Source organism: Chamaea fasciata, unplaced genomic scaffold (genome assembly GCF_029207755.1).
Source record: "Chamaea fasciata isolate MVZ Bird 193981 ecotype frontalis unplaced genomic scaffold, bChaFas1.0.hap1 SCAF_7, whole genome shotgun sequence".
In the NCBI taxonomy this organism is placed as follows: Eukaryota; Metazoa; Chordata; class Aves; order Passeriformes; family Sylviidae; genus Chamaea; species Chamaea fasciata.
Window position 1 is genome coordinate 22,981,725 of NW_027094092.1, and position 14,594 is coordinate 22,996,318.

The 14,594-nt window shown below is 36.4% G+C and overlaps 1 long non-coding RNA gene across 3 annotated transcripts in view; it reads right to left on the reverse strand.

The window, feature by feature from the left end:
• Window positions 1-1,493: 1,493 nt before the first annotated feature.
• The window catches only part of LOC136291741 (uncharacterized), a 34,035-nt gene continuing 20,934 nt past the window's right edge, over window positions 1,494-14,594 (reverse strand). For 2 of the 3 annotated variants that reach the window (XR_010721686.1, XR_010721688.1), the window contains exons 2-4: window positions 10,447-10,574; window positions 10,098-10,167; window positions 3,348-3,945 (exon numbers count right to left, since the gene is read on the reverse strand). This is a non-coding gene — a long non-coding RNA (uncharacterized lncRNA). Of the gene's footprint in view, window positions 1,662-3,347; window positions 3,946-10,097; window positions 10,168-10,446; window positions 10,575-14,594 lie in introns of those variants that run through there. The other variant, XR_010721687.1, reaches the window with a different exon arrangement.

A 14,594-nucleotide genomic window follows, 5' to 3' on the forward strand; every position in this document is an offset into this window, starting at 1 on the left:
AGCCATCAGCTGCTTCAGACCCTTGGGAAGGGCAGGTGGGAGAGAGAAATACAGGACTGTAGGCAGCATCCTTGATTTAGCTAAATTGGCAGCAGCTGGATTGACTGGACTTACACTACCAGCTGATGTTCTATGATATTTAGATGCAGTCTACTAAGAAATACCCTGCTGTCCCAGCCTTACCCCTTAAAGTGTCTTTCTCTGTGCTCCAAAACTGTTAAGTGTACAAAACCAAGCTTCCACTTTCAGTGTTTTTATTCTGCTGCTTAAAATCCCTATAGCTCAGCTAGGGATAAGATCAGCCTGATTATATGCAGGGTGAATCCAAACATACAGCTAAAATATAAAAGGTCGTACTGTTATTTAGTTCAGTATAAGTAAGGGCTTGGTCATAACTATTTCTGCTGCATTTTTGGATTTTTTTCCCCCTTCTCCATGCATATTAAGACTTGGGATATGTGTCTTAACAAAAGCCAGGAGCAAGTTTTTGTATTAGAGCATAAGTTACATCTTATTTTCATATTTAGAAAAAGGACTAGTATAAATGGATAATAAATTTGGCTATACATGACATAAAATTTTTTCCCAACTAAAAGTATTCTCATTTCACAAAGATTATGCAATTTGGTTTTGCATGGAAACAATATTAGCTAGAAAACAGTTAATCTCTTGGCATAGGAAACTAATGTATTTTTATGGCAAAAACATTTATTAAGAGAATAAATTTTCCTTCAGGGCTATCTCACTGATTTTACAACCAGTTTCACATTTAATTCCAGTTCTTTGGAGCATGATATCTCAGATATTTCATGCTAATGATTTCAAAATGTTTAGTAAGTTGTGCTTGCAAATAGGCAAGTTTAGTTCACCTCATTTCAAAAAGATTTATGATCATGTTTAAACTGTAGTTAAAGGATAACACTCTTTATAGCATTTTGAACAAGATCAGGTGTCCCAGTTCAGTGTGCGGAGCAGAAGATCAGGTTATAATCACTATAATATTCCAAAGGTTAGTTTTAACTTACAAGAGCAAAGTGATTTTAATGAAAAGGGGAAAGTTTATTTAAACAAAAGCTCTTATTTTAAAAAGGGTTCAGACATTATAATCCCAAGGGAGTTCTACTTAAAAGTTCCTGAGGAAATAATGAAGAGAAGAACAAAAGGTTGAGGGTTTAAGGAAATCTGCTGAAACTGAGCAGTCAGTAGAAGAAAAGAAGTTATAGACATGGAAATGGAAGTTCTCTACCTGTTGTCTCTTTGGCTGTTTTTGTGTTACTTGCAGGGACTCTCTAGATTGTGTAAAGCAGGAATTCAATGAGCAAAATCTGCCATCATAAGAGTCAGTCCCTGTCAATTATACTGATGATTTAAGGAAAAAAATAATCCTCGCAAATGATCTCTGACTGAGGAAATCCAACACTCAAAAAACCAAAAAAAACCAAAAAAAAAAAAAAAAAAAAAAAAAACAACAACAAAACAAAACAAAACCCACACAGCAACTCACATCACTCTGAAACTAGCGTCTTTGTCTTTTTCCTTAATCTTTTTAGCTACATGATGAAATGGGGAAATGGTAGCACACAATGCTACAGTTAAAAACACTGTAGCTTCCACGGGTATCAATTTGCTCTCCATCCTCAGATGTCAATGATTTTTCTTTCCTACAAAAGGGATAAATTCAAAGTTTAGCTTATATTTTAAGCTACATGATATAACTACAAAACAGGTAAACATTATTGCCTCTCTTGGATCGCTGCTTATCTTCAGATAATATGATGGGACAAGTACTTTATATTCAGAGAAAATGCCATTTGAAGTCTCTGTCAGTGTATTAATTCTGGACTGTACATTAGCTGCAGTAGCAAAAACATCTTTTAGGCTGAATATGAAATCTTTTCTCTTGTCTGCTTAAGCAGGGAGTAGGTTGTCAGTTCATACTTTTCTCAATATGTGCAAAGTAATAATAGTGATATGCCTAGAGATTATCATAGAGAGTTTTCTTTGACAGCTGGGAGCAGCTGCACTATAAACAAAGGAGATGCGGAAACAAGCCTGTCTAGCCAGACCGGTGCACATTGTGTGTTCCCTGGGGAAACTAATCTCTTCTGCTACCTTCCATCGCTCAGCTTACCCAGCATGTCTCAAGCCATGTCTAATTACCATTTCTACCTTTCACTCAGTCCAAAGAGGCATTGTAATATCAGACAAAATATGCATCCTATTTCTGTGTTAGTCATGTATTACTTCTCCCTTTCCCCTTCCACCTGAGCTTTTACCAAATCTGTGCTTTCAGCTGTACCTTGACTCGCAACTTTATATGTGAATGCAAATTTCCATCTCACTGAAGTGGCCTTTGGTGTTTCCTGATGCTTTTTTAAAACTTTTAGAACACTTTTACTATTTGAGTTTCTGTTATTTCTTGCTGCTTTATCTGTTTATCTTATCTAAGCTTTTTTTTCCTCTCCTGGTTTTCTGTCATTGGTTTACAGACACTGTAGGCATGAAAACTTGATTTTATCCATTTCTCTTGGAACTATGATGTAAATGTGTGGCCTGCACAGGTATACACAAATATCAGTACTTATGAAACATGGTGAGTAAGCCTCCAAGTCAATCTAAATAATGCAAAGTATTACTTTCTGGTTAGACTGTAGTTACTAAACCCAGTCATCTTTGCAAAACAGTATACTTGCTCTTTCCAGGATACTTGTTTGAGAACTTGCTGATGTGGAGCACAGCAAAAGGCTGCAAAAACGGGGTTTTGAGCTCTTGAGCCACCAAAACTAATCTAGTTACTGCTTCTATACAAACCTGCAGTTATTTTCTGTGAACGAAATATAAACACAGGAGGGAGCACCTCTTTGGATGTCAACTGCTTTGACTCATTCTGGCACTCAGCCTGAGCCACCTTTCATCACCCTGAATTCTAAGTTGGCAAATCTGAAATTTTATAGACAGGAATGAAAAGTTCTGTCACTGTCATTCAAAAAGAATGGTCATTATTTTTTTTCCTTTAGAATTCCAGAGGTACCTTTAATATTCTGTTTTAGTTGTAGTTGGGAAAGAAGTCAGTAAGGAGTATCAAGAAGAAAGTGGAATGAAAATAATTATATGATTTCAAAGAGCCACTGGCCCTGTAAAGATTTTACTCTGAGTTACTTCTAGGAGGCAAGCTCATAATGTATAATAGAAGTACCAGATTTCCCATATTGGAATATCTCCTATCTTCTCCATATCCAATGTTTTCTGAAAAAATGAAAAGTGAACATGCTTATAATTACATTTTTAGGATTTGAGCCTCCCTCCTTTCTCTGAAGTCAATCAGGCACCCCACAAAATAAGGAAGAAACCTTTTGGCCTTGTCAAGGAATTAAGACCTTCATTTAGTTCAGCACTGTAACATTTAACTGTAAGAGATCTCTGGATTGTCCTCAATAAAATCAAAAATGCTATATGTTGTTGGTTTCTAGCAAATTTTACTGCAGTCTGATTAGTGCTCAGTGCTTCTTGAGTATTAGAATGTTTTAATCCAAGGAAAGTGAAAGTCATACATGCCAGTTTCAGACATACATGTATATATGACATCTTTAGCTAAGCAGCTGTTCAGTTTTTATTTTGCATATTAGTGTATTGATAAGTCCTGTGGACAGCAGTTCTGTTCTTTCAGTCCTATTTGGCTATGGTCCTTCCTAAAAGTATTGTCTCAGAGACAGGGACTCTATCTTGCCAGTCAAGGAAGATTGTGAAATGTTCACTGACTTGGGAAATTTTATAAAATTTTGTAAACCTGTACTTTTCACTTTTCTTAATATTCAAGGAGTGTCTTGAAGTGATCTAGTTGATGAGAATGAAATTGATGATGGATATCTGATTTCCAAAGATAGCTGTTCTCTAAGCTACAGTTGATTTCAAAAAGGATGGTATGAGCTGAGATCTCAAATAATCCTGTGAAAGGAAAGGAAATCAAGACAAACAGGTTAAGGTAAGGAGACTCTTTTCTATTGTAATAAGTTAGCTGAGATTCCATTTTCTTCATGTGGGAAAAGCCAATTCTTTATTCACATAACTTATTTTATACAGTTTTCACACACCTCATGTGTAGCACCTATTGGCTGGTAGTTTTCATACTACTTCATTTTTTGGTCAGAAGGTGGTTTGTGTGTACGTGCTAAGATTCAGATTGTTTACATTTTCCCTTTATGGGTTCTCATGGAACAGATCTTATTGTTTACACAGATGCACTTATTTTTTCAACCCAAGAATATGTTGTTGTGTTAATGAGCCTTTCATACCAAGATTGTTTTCGCACAGGAACTTGCAAATTGCTTAACTACACTTAGAAGAGATGACAGGCTAGCTATTAATATAATAGAGCAGACCTGAGTTTATGAGGCCTTTCTTTTATAATTCTTCTATCTGTCACACAACACTTTTCTAGATGGATGCTTATCCCCATTGAGGCCAAAGGTGGTTAAAATAGCATGTGACATAAAAGATATTGAAGACCAGATAGCGGAGGACCGTGCTTGTTCTGACAATCCCTAGAGGGAAACAAATTAGTAAAACTTTAGAAGGGGATGTAAATATGAAGTTTGTATGTTATCTAAACCTGAAAATCAATTGCTTCTTTCCTCATTTCAAAGGGCTGACTCTTCAGTTGTTGTAAGATAATTTTTAAAAACAAAGTAGAGAGAATTAAGGCAAATTATGAAGTTCTGCCCTTAGTGGTGCCATAGGACTACACAGTATTTGAAGGCTTGTGCTTTCCCCTACACATGTGCATTCTCTGTACCATTCCCCTTCACAGCACCAGGGGTTCTCTCTGTCTGGGGAGGACCAAGTTCTAGAAAACCTTTCACTGGGAGAAGGTGGAGGTTGTTTTAAATATAAAGTTTGAGCTTGACTGGGTTTATTAATTTTAGTTAGGCAGACTACTCAGTCCCTACTGATAGCTATGCATAATAACAGAAGTATTGTGTTCTTGAAATCTGAATAGATTATATGGATATATTAATTTTGTGGTTTAAACACCCAGGTAAAGGTGAGGGGTTGGCCCTCTACTCCCCAGTGTCCTAAACATTTTAACAACAAGCAACAAAAGACACAGCCAGCAGAAAAAAATATGGACTACAAGATAGTGCAATATCTACAGGAAATATCCTGTATTAGAGTTTGTTTCCCTAACCCAGGAATAAAAGGGACATGAAAAATTACAACTATTCTTTTCATGTTACTGTACTTCCTTCTGTGTCCTGTAAAGCTGTAGGTGGGTCTGTTAAGTTACAGTTTGACAAAATGAACAGTTTTTATTTTTAAGTTTGTGGCCACTAGGTGTGTAAAGAAGTACATAATTCCTCAGAATCCAATAGTTCTAAATAACAACAGCATTATCTTACTAGCAGGTACTTTGATTCATTTAAATATTACTTTCTAATGGAGTTGCCTGGAACTTAAGTCCAGCTTTTTTTTATGTGTTTCCAGTTACTGACTGTTGATATTGTTGATTAACCACTAAGATAAGGACATTCATGAGTAAATTCACAAATTACTCCCGTATCAGTCAATAAACACAGGGAAAGCTGGGACAGGCAGAGCTGAAATGGAAGTCTCTTCAAGGAAATAAAATTGAGATGTTTTGTGACAGAAACGATGTAGAAACATGTATGATATAGAAACCTCACTTTGGATGAGAATACTAAGACTTTTCAGGATGTATTCCTCTCCTTTCCTGTCTCAGTTGATTAGCTGTCCCTTGATGCAAAGTAAATTTATGGTGGACTTCCATTAGTATGTGTTGCTGAAATGAGCAATTGTTGGATCAAACAGCTGTCTTTAGCACATGCTTGAAGGTAGTATTTTAAGTCCTTATTTAACTTTATGTGTTAAAAACAAAATGCTCACAAACAACAAGATTTAGGGAAACTAATTTCTTTTCCATCTGAAACTTGTTCAAACTATCTGCTTTTTTTTCTTTCCCCAAAAAACCTGATTATAAAGTAAATTTGATAGACATTCAACAGCACTGTTTGGATCTTCCTCTGCACTAAGATGCATTTGCTGCCATAGTTTCCTGCTCCAGAAAGAAGAGTCAATTACAGGAGGAAATTAGAAGCTGACATAAAGGTCAGAGAGTAGGTGAACAAGGGAAGGGAAGTTCTGCAATTACACAGCTATTGCAATTAAGGTCTGATAGTCCTTCTTCTATGGGTCATAGGATCTGAGGCAGTTTTGATAAATGTTTTAACTTTTATAACAGATTTATCCAGGATAGCAGTGGCAGAGGAAAATGCTCTTTTTACAAAATCACTTACAAGAAATGAGTACAAAAGTTCTTCCAGCTTTCTTAACCTTATTGAATCTAGGTAATTCTACTGCCACTTTCACCCTCAAAAGTTCTTGTTCTAGCAGCACAAATATTTGCCAAACTACTAGCTAAATCTATATATATTTACTGTCAGATTTGACAGAAGATTTAAAGTTTCAGATTTCAGCATAAGTAACCTTTGATTTAGGATGCAAAATCATGAAAGAATATATCACACTAGATTTCACCTATGACAGATTTAATGAAGACTGAACCCTATTGAAATTCTAAGCATACTTCATATTCAAAATTCCCATATTTTAAGAGTTTTCTGTGTAAAACATTCTCTGAGTTGAAAACAAAGCACTGGTTTTGCTCTATTTGGAAGCAGGTAAAGTCACATCAAAAGAGAAGACTGCTATGATGGTAAAAAAAGACAGAGCCAAAAACCTAAACAATAAAAAGGAGTTTAAAATAATAGCAATCGTACACTATTAGGATGATCATAATAATCCTCTGTATTAACCCCTAATTTTGCATTCATATTACTACTGAAAGGAACAAGTTGTTGGATCATATAAGGAATTATGGTTTTGCATTATTACAAAGCTCCCAACTGAAACTGAACTCTGAAGTTCTTTCTGAGTGACAAAAGAAGCAAGGGGTGGGAAAAAAGGGATTACAGTGAAAGAAGTCCTCAGTTTTCCTTGTAATTGAACAGAATAATCTGAGCATTTTTATAATAGCTGTACTCACAGTTGCAGGATTGGGGATTAGAAGATCACCTCCTTACAGCTTTAGAGAAAACTACAACACAGCAAATTCTTGGTCTGGATGTGTGCAAATCAGTTAATCAATAAAAAGTAAAAGAAGTAAACCCTGTCAAGCCCAGATAAAGCATGGAGTGTGTTTTAACAAGTAAGGGAAAGATCCTGACTACAGGAAGAGAGGGCACAGAGTGGTTGCATTACTATATTTTTTTCCTTAGGCATCAGAAAGTAGAGTCAGAGGAAAAGTTATAAAATGAAACCAAGAAAGTCTTCAGAAAACACCAAGGATGAAAGGCAATGGCTACTTTGAATAAGTAGGTAAGACTCCTGAACAGAGAAATAAAGTACAACCACTCAACTTCCCCCCCGGGAAAAACCTCACAGAACAGGAGAAATTGGATCCATAAGAGCATAAACTTGCAGGAGGAACCCAACTGAAATGCTCTGCTGTTTCCAAGAAAAAGTGTTTTAGGCAAATAAGAATTTCGGTCAAATGCCGAGTCAATTGCTGCACTATATTGGTCAAGTCCATTTTCTGTACATCTCCTGTGGCTGATGCCAGATCAGAATTCAAGAAACAGCACTTAATAAATAATGTATGGCTTTAGGAATATTACCACCATTCTTAACCTACATTTTTCATACAGTTCTCCACTAATGCATTTATGCATGTACTGTAAGAAGAAATAATGAAGAATTAAACCTATAGCCTTATAAGACTATCATCCCAAGTGAGTATGTGTAAAAGTAATCATGCAAAATTGTTTTAGAAAAATAAATAGGTATTTGGGTTTGTCATTATTTCCTTCCACTATTTAGCATGTCTTTACATGCTATGACACAAGCAGAACACTTAATTTGTCCTCATCTATATGATCTATCTGTATTTTTTCTTACATCTGTCTTATACTCAGATATGTACAGTGATGCAGAAGAAAAATGTTTCCTACATAAGAAATATGTTAGACATATAAGAAAAATCTTTTCTTTGACCTATAAGCATTCATAAGATGTACAATTAACACAAAAGAATAATCTCTCTTGAAATTTAATCATTTTAACTAATTTTAAGTAAAACAGTATGTTTTACTTTTAAGAAAACAAGCTACAAGCAACAATCACAACAAAAAGTCCAAACCCAAATAACCAAAAACATTTATCTGAGCAAGATGCATCAACAATTCTCAAACCAGAGCTGTTCATGTGATATAATCACTGCTCATATGTGGCTATATTTTGATTAAATGGGACTGGAATAAGGGCACTGTCTCAACCAATTGGATACTGTATGCACCTTCCCTTTTCCTTATGGTCTGATTACCCCTACACTGACACTGTCTTTTCACTGGGCCCCTCTCTGTGCCCATGCCAAGGCTTTCACAGCGGAACACCATGCAGTATTTTACACAGAAATTGTGGACCATCCACCATAACAATCTAGATGCATCCACTTTGTCAAGGAGTCTTCAGACTGATCATTTAAGTTCTGGAATCTGTTTCAAAATTGTGTGATTCTCCATGGAAGAGTAAATGAGATGTTTGCTTGTAAAGAATGCTATCCTCTGAAGCAGAGTCTCTGAGTTGATTAAACCCAAGTGCCCCAATTCCTTGAAGCAAAGCCTGACAAGTGCATTTTCCCCACACCTTCTGCAGAAGTCAGCAGAAGGCAGAGAGAGTGCTCATCTTCATGAGCAGGTACCATTTCAAATTCTGATGCATGGGAGAGCTAAAAAGCACTTTACAGCTCATTCAGAAGTTCAGCTGTCAAGTCTGTGGAGACTCTTCCTTATTATAACATCTTGGTGTTTTTCTTCTTTGACAGGTAGCACACAGTATGTAAAAGCCTCCTCTCTCACTCCCTCTCTCTTGCTGTCAGTCTAGCGTGTCTGTCCCTAGAGTCCTCTCCCCTCAGGAAGGTGGAAACAGCTTGCTAAAGCCCTCAGACCACATCAGAGGAGGGGAGATTAAACAAACCCAGTGCGTGATAAAGCCAGGGGCAGGAGGAGGGCACCTTCTGGCAGTGGAGCCCACAGAGTGCTCCAGTAAGAGTTCAAACTGGGCAGGAACACAAGAAACAAACCTCATTTCACTCAGACTCAGAGAGATAGTAACAGCTGCAAACACATCAGAGTCAGTGTTTGCTGTAAAAATTAAACTGAGCTCTAAGGGACAGATGATAATTGGACCAAAAGGCATTTGTGACCCAAAATCTGAGACAAAAGTATAAAAATGAAAACAAACCAGGGCAGAATAATTCTTCACAGGATTGCTCCCTCTCCCTAGCACACACAGGGACACATGCAAAGATATCTGAGCTACGCCATGAAGAATTAGGGGGGAGTTTCAGAACCATATTAGCAAGACGATGTCCCACACTGCTGCTGTAGACAGATATACTCACTGTAACAGGAATGTGGAGGCATGAGAGAAAGTGCCACAAAAGCTGAAATCACATCTAGTGAATAGGTCAGATTTCCTGTGGGGGTCAGTCAGGTATTTTTCCTTCTGTGTTGGAATAAAGCAAGTTCTGCTCCAAGTCCTAGTCCCACATTTTACTCTTCATCTTGGCCATGATACCTCAGCCCCCAAACTTGTCAACAAGTTATTAAACATAGCATCTTTTCTGCACCAGAAGATTACAGATTAACTAGATACCAAGTACTTTCTGCAGTTCCCTAGCATCTACATCGGCATTGTGCAACCTGTCATCAAATAGATAGTTCCTCATTTTAGATGTATCCTTTTCCAAGAGTTAACTCTGAAAAGAAGTTCTTAAGTACTACTTAGTCAGGAGAAATAAGCATTTAAATAAAAAGCACATTGCCTATTGATGGGGTTAGTATTCAGAGACACACATGGAGTATCATAGTCGTGAGCAGTGGACTTTTCCACTCCATCACTCTCTCTCAAACTCCTCCAGTCCCTTACTTGTATTTAACTTCAACTTTGAAGTATGATAATCTCATTTCAAACTTTAAAGCACCAATCCTGAGCAATTAGAAGTGGTTAACAGAGTTGATTACCTTGCTGGCCCAGGACCAGAGAGTCACTTCTTATCCCAGCTGAGTACAGACTAGCACAGTTTCTTCAGTTCTGTAATTTCAAGTAAGATTTATAGATATTAGTGAGAATAGGAATAGGATGAGAGGACAAAAGTACTCAAACTACTTTGGGAGCCCCTTAACCAAGCTCTAAATATACCCAGGCTCACATAAAAGCATTTAATTTACTGCTTAAATTAATTTCCATATATGGTGTTAAGTGCTGTTTCAAAAGAGCTTCCAGAGAGGAAGCACTGGAAATGCCTTATGCTCTGTGCATTCTGCAGAGGTGAGAAACCTGCTGAGGTCTGTCCAAAGCACTTAGCCTTACCAGGAATCTAGCTGCTTTGTATAGTGATATTGACTGTCCTCCAGTTTTAGATGGGAGTGGGATATATTTTCCTCGAAAGTTTGAAATATCAGTCAGTAGAAAACATGAACTTGATCATTACTACAGTCCTGTAACAATAAAATTTTTCATGAGTAATACAAGAGTAGACTTCTATACTAAATGAACAAACTCAAAAAAAGAAGAAATGTGAAGCAAAAATATTTTTTCTTTGGTTAGAAGTAATATCTTTGTGCATCCAAGTGTTCACAATGGGGAAGCACAGCAGAAGACACGTGCAGTTGAGACAACTAATATTTGATTAATAGTGCAATTCCAAAATTAATGAAACAATAAAAATTATTTAATTAGCTTCTGTCTATGAAAAGCCAGCAAAAATAAAGTACAAACACAGTTTTATGAATACTGGCAGGGACCCCTAACTTCTATGTTTCCAGCTACTCATGGATGTAATAGCACAAATCCATGATGGAGCCTAACCCAAACAAATGGAAGGTCATCCTGCATTAACCAAAAAAAAAATTAAAATAAATAAATAAATAAATAAATAATCCCTCTGTAAAGAAGTAGCATATGGAGGAGCATTTTTTAAATGTTAAGATCTGGCCACTAAGGTGATACATACACCATATTTAAACCTCTTTCTATGGGAACCTGTAATGTTACCTGAGCAAAATTCAGCTTCCATTTAAAGACAAGGTTTATTCAATGATCAGAAAGATCCTTACATTCTGGATATTAGCTTAACACAAAGGATCTTTATGCAAAATTATGTACAGAAACTCAGTCTAATGATAATTTGGATAAGATCTGACTTCCATCTTTGAGTTGAGTCAGACAGACACTTCCTGTTCATGTATTTCTTTATTAGCCCCAATTTGCTCATAACCTGTTCTCTCTAAAAAATGGTGACTGAACCTTCTTCATTCAGTCACCATTTTTAGTCACTGGGATCCCTCCAACTTGAGGTTTCCCGTTGAAATGATGCAGTCAGGAAAGGCTGTTCCAAATCAGTACTTCTCCTGTCATTTTCTAGAGCCTTGACATCCATTTCCTGGTGATTTTCTACCACAAGTCCTGTCTGCCAACCACATGGAAATGAGATACACAAACGTGGTCCTTTTTAAGTGTATAGAATTTTCCTGTAGAATATATAAATTTCCTGTAGAATTCAAAAAGTATGGACAGGAACACCTCAAACCTGCAGGCAGCAGGGCAGAGTGTAGTTTTCTGCAGATTCTGAAGAAAACAAGGATTTAAAATTGGAACTATTAAGCATATCAAAATTGTCCTCCCTACAATGTTAGTTGCATTTGCTTGAGGAGTGAGATGTTACTTTGTCAAGCCTAACAAAACTCTATACTCAGCTGGGGCTCTTAAAAGGAAGCATTAAATGGATTTTGGCATGTAGAGTTTTATGAAGAGTGGCTCTCTTTGCAATCCCATTTAGCACACACCAGTTGTTCTGAATGCCACTGGGATTATACTGACTTCCAGATGTGTTTCAATAGGAACTGTATGATTTTCTAGAGCAGAGTAACTGAAGGAAAAATTCAGTATTTTTGGTGTGAAGGAACCACACAAAACAAAAACAAAACAACAACAACTGAAGTTATTCACAACAACAACAACACAAAAAAAATGTAAAGAAATATAGAAAAATATCCAAATAAATAAATGCCAGAGAAAATATCATTCACTGTGACATTTGCTGACATCCAAATCTTGCAACTTATATGACTAAAACCAAAGTCACTCTTCTTCCATTTGCAAATTGTGGTCAGCTGTTAGCCCTCTCCAGACACTTCATCTGTAAACAAATGAAGTATTCAAAAAAGAAGCAACAAATCTGCGCAGACTTTGCATTTCTTTGTGAAGAAAATTATCTTTTAAGACAACTAGCTACAAACAACTTCATTAGAACAGAAGTGACCAAGACAACAAAAAGTCTTTTCAAGAAAAAAAGAACAGCACAAATACTTCTGCACTAAAATCTGAAATAGTATAACCCAGTAAAAAGGCTGGTCTTTAAACAGGAGAAGGAGCAGGGCCACTGGCGTGGCTGCTAGCATCTACTATCTATATTTTGCTAGAAACAGAATTAAAATTATTAATCACAGTAAAAATCTGTGCAAACTGGAAATAGACCTTGTATCAGTAGCATTTAGGAGAAGCATTTAACCAGAAACTTATAGCTGAATTAAAGAAAAATACTTTTTATAAAAGCAAACCATTGAGAACAAGATGAACTCCCTTCTCTGTTTAGAGGCTTCAAAGAGCATGAAATGGATGTTTCTATATAGAGAGCAATAGGGAGCAGTGACCAGTACTGTTCAAGGAAAAACATTTATTGATTAGCTGCTATTTTCTGTACATGATTCAAGCTTTTGGTTCACCTAGTTCCATATCCTATAGCTGAGAAACAGCAACACCAAACACTGAAGAAAGGAGATCAAAAAAATAGTTACTATAAAAATAGTAACCAGATACAAAATTGTCCATCCCTGATGCAAGTCTCAGCCTACTCCCTCATAATTAACAACAGGTTTAGACTGCTACCAGCTATAGTGTCTCACTGGTTGACAATTAGCAATGAAGGCAGCAGAAACATAAGCATGAATCAAAGCCTTCTGTCTTTGCTCTACTTTTCCCAAATACTCTATTTTCTTTTTAATTACAGCACATTATGGATACAGCAATAAAATGCCCAGCTCAATAGGCTATACAGGTTTCTTTCTTTCCTTGAACAGGTATTTTTATTTTAGGCTCCTGTAAATAATCCTAATAGCAGGTCACAGATCAGAGTCATCAAGCAAATACAAAATTCTGAAGAAAATAATTTATAGCACAGCTATTATTACTGTTGTGTAAGTTCTAGTTCTGTGAGAACTTGAAAATGTCATCAGCATTTTCTCCATGAATTATGTAAGGGCCATCCCTGCAAACATTTACAATAATCACAATCTACTTAAAACAAATCATAGTTTCCCTCTTCTTAACCATAAAAATACAACAAGTAGCATCATAGCTTAGACATCATTCTGATTACACAATTAACTCTCATTCCATATAATGGAATATTTATATACAAGTCACACCACATGAAGATAGGCAGCAGAACAGTTAAGATTATTTATGGCATCTACTCCATATTTTGCCACTCTGACATTCTCTCCAATTATCTATCCAGTCTCATTTGATTCAATGTTAACTGAAATTAGACGCAAACACCAAATATCCATCTTTTCTAAAACTATTTTTAGATTTTGATTCAACAGCAAAAATTCTCAAATTTTCTTATTAAGTGGAGGGGGACAAGGAGGGAAAAAGGTATGTGTGTGCTGGGGTTTTGCTTGTTTGTTAGTTTTGGGGTTTTATAGGAATACAGTGGCTGTGAAAAGTAAATAAGTAAAATACTAAGTAAAACACTTCTATATCATTTAGACTTTAATTTTGATTATAAACTTCTATTGAGATGTGCTTATTATCTGTCCTTTCCTATTGTCCCCTATCAAAATGACAGAGGTCTAACTTTTGTAGATAGATGGAAGTGATGAGTACTGTGAACTGTTGGACAATTTTGCTGCTGTACAAAATTTGAAGATTTCTTGCTTTCCCTGATAACCAAAGGGAGAAACTGCAATTTACCGAGGAGTTGAAATTATATTAGAAACTGATCAGCAGAAATCTATCTGATGTTGCAAAATTGCAAAACCTCTTTCAAATGTTTTCAAAGTGGGGAAAGAAGGCAAAATAGTCTGAAGGCAGAGGCAATAATAACCAAAAGGAGAGTAATTAAAATAGATCTGAGACTGCTTGAAGTATAAATACATTGGCCAGAACAGGTCTACTAGGGCAGATTCATTCTAATAAGGGTTAACAAATAGGACAGAGAAGAGGGAGGGAGCCTGGAAGGAAAGCTCAGCACTGACATGAAAAATCTGCTGTTGGAGAGAAGGTAATTGAAGGGTTAGGTGTTAGTGAAGCTCTGATTTATGAGCGCAAATAGTTGTGGATAAACTCCAGCGTCTAGCCTAAGTGTAAGCAGGTCCTTAGCCCCAAGGATGCACAGTATGTCCTAGAACCATTTAGTAAATCATACTCACTTGACTCATAGCAAAGGAGAGAAA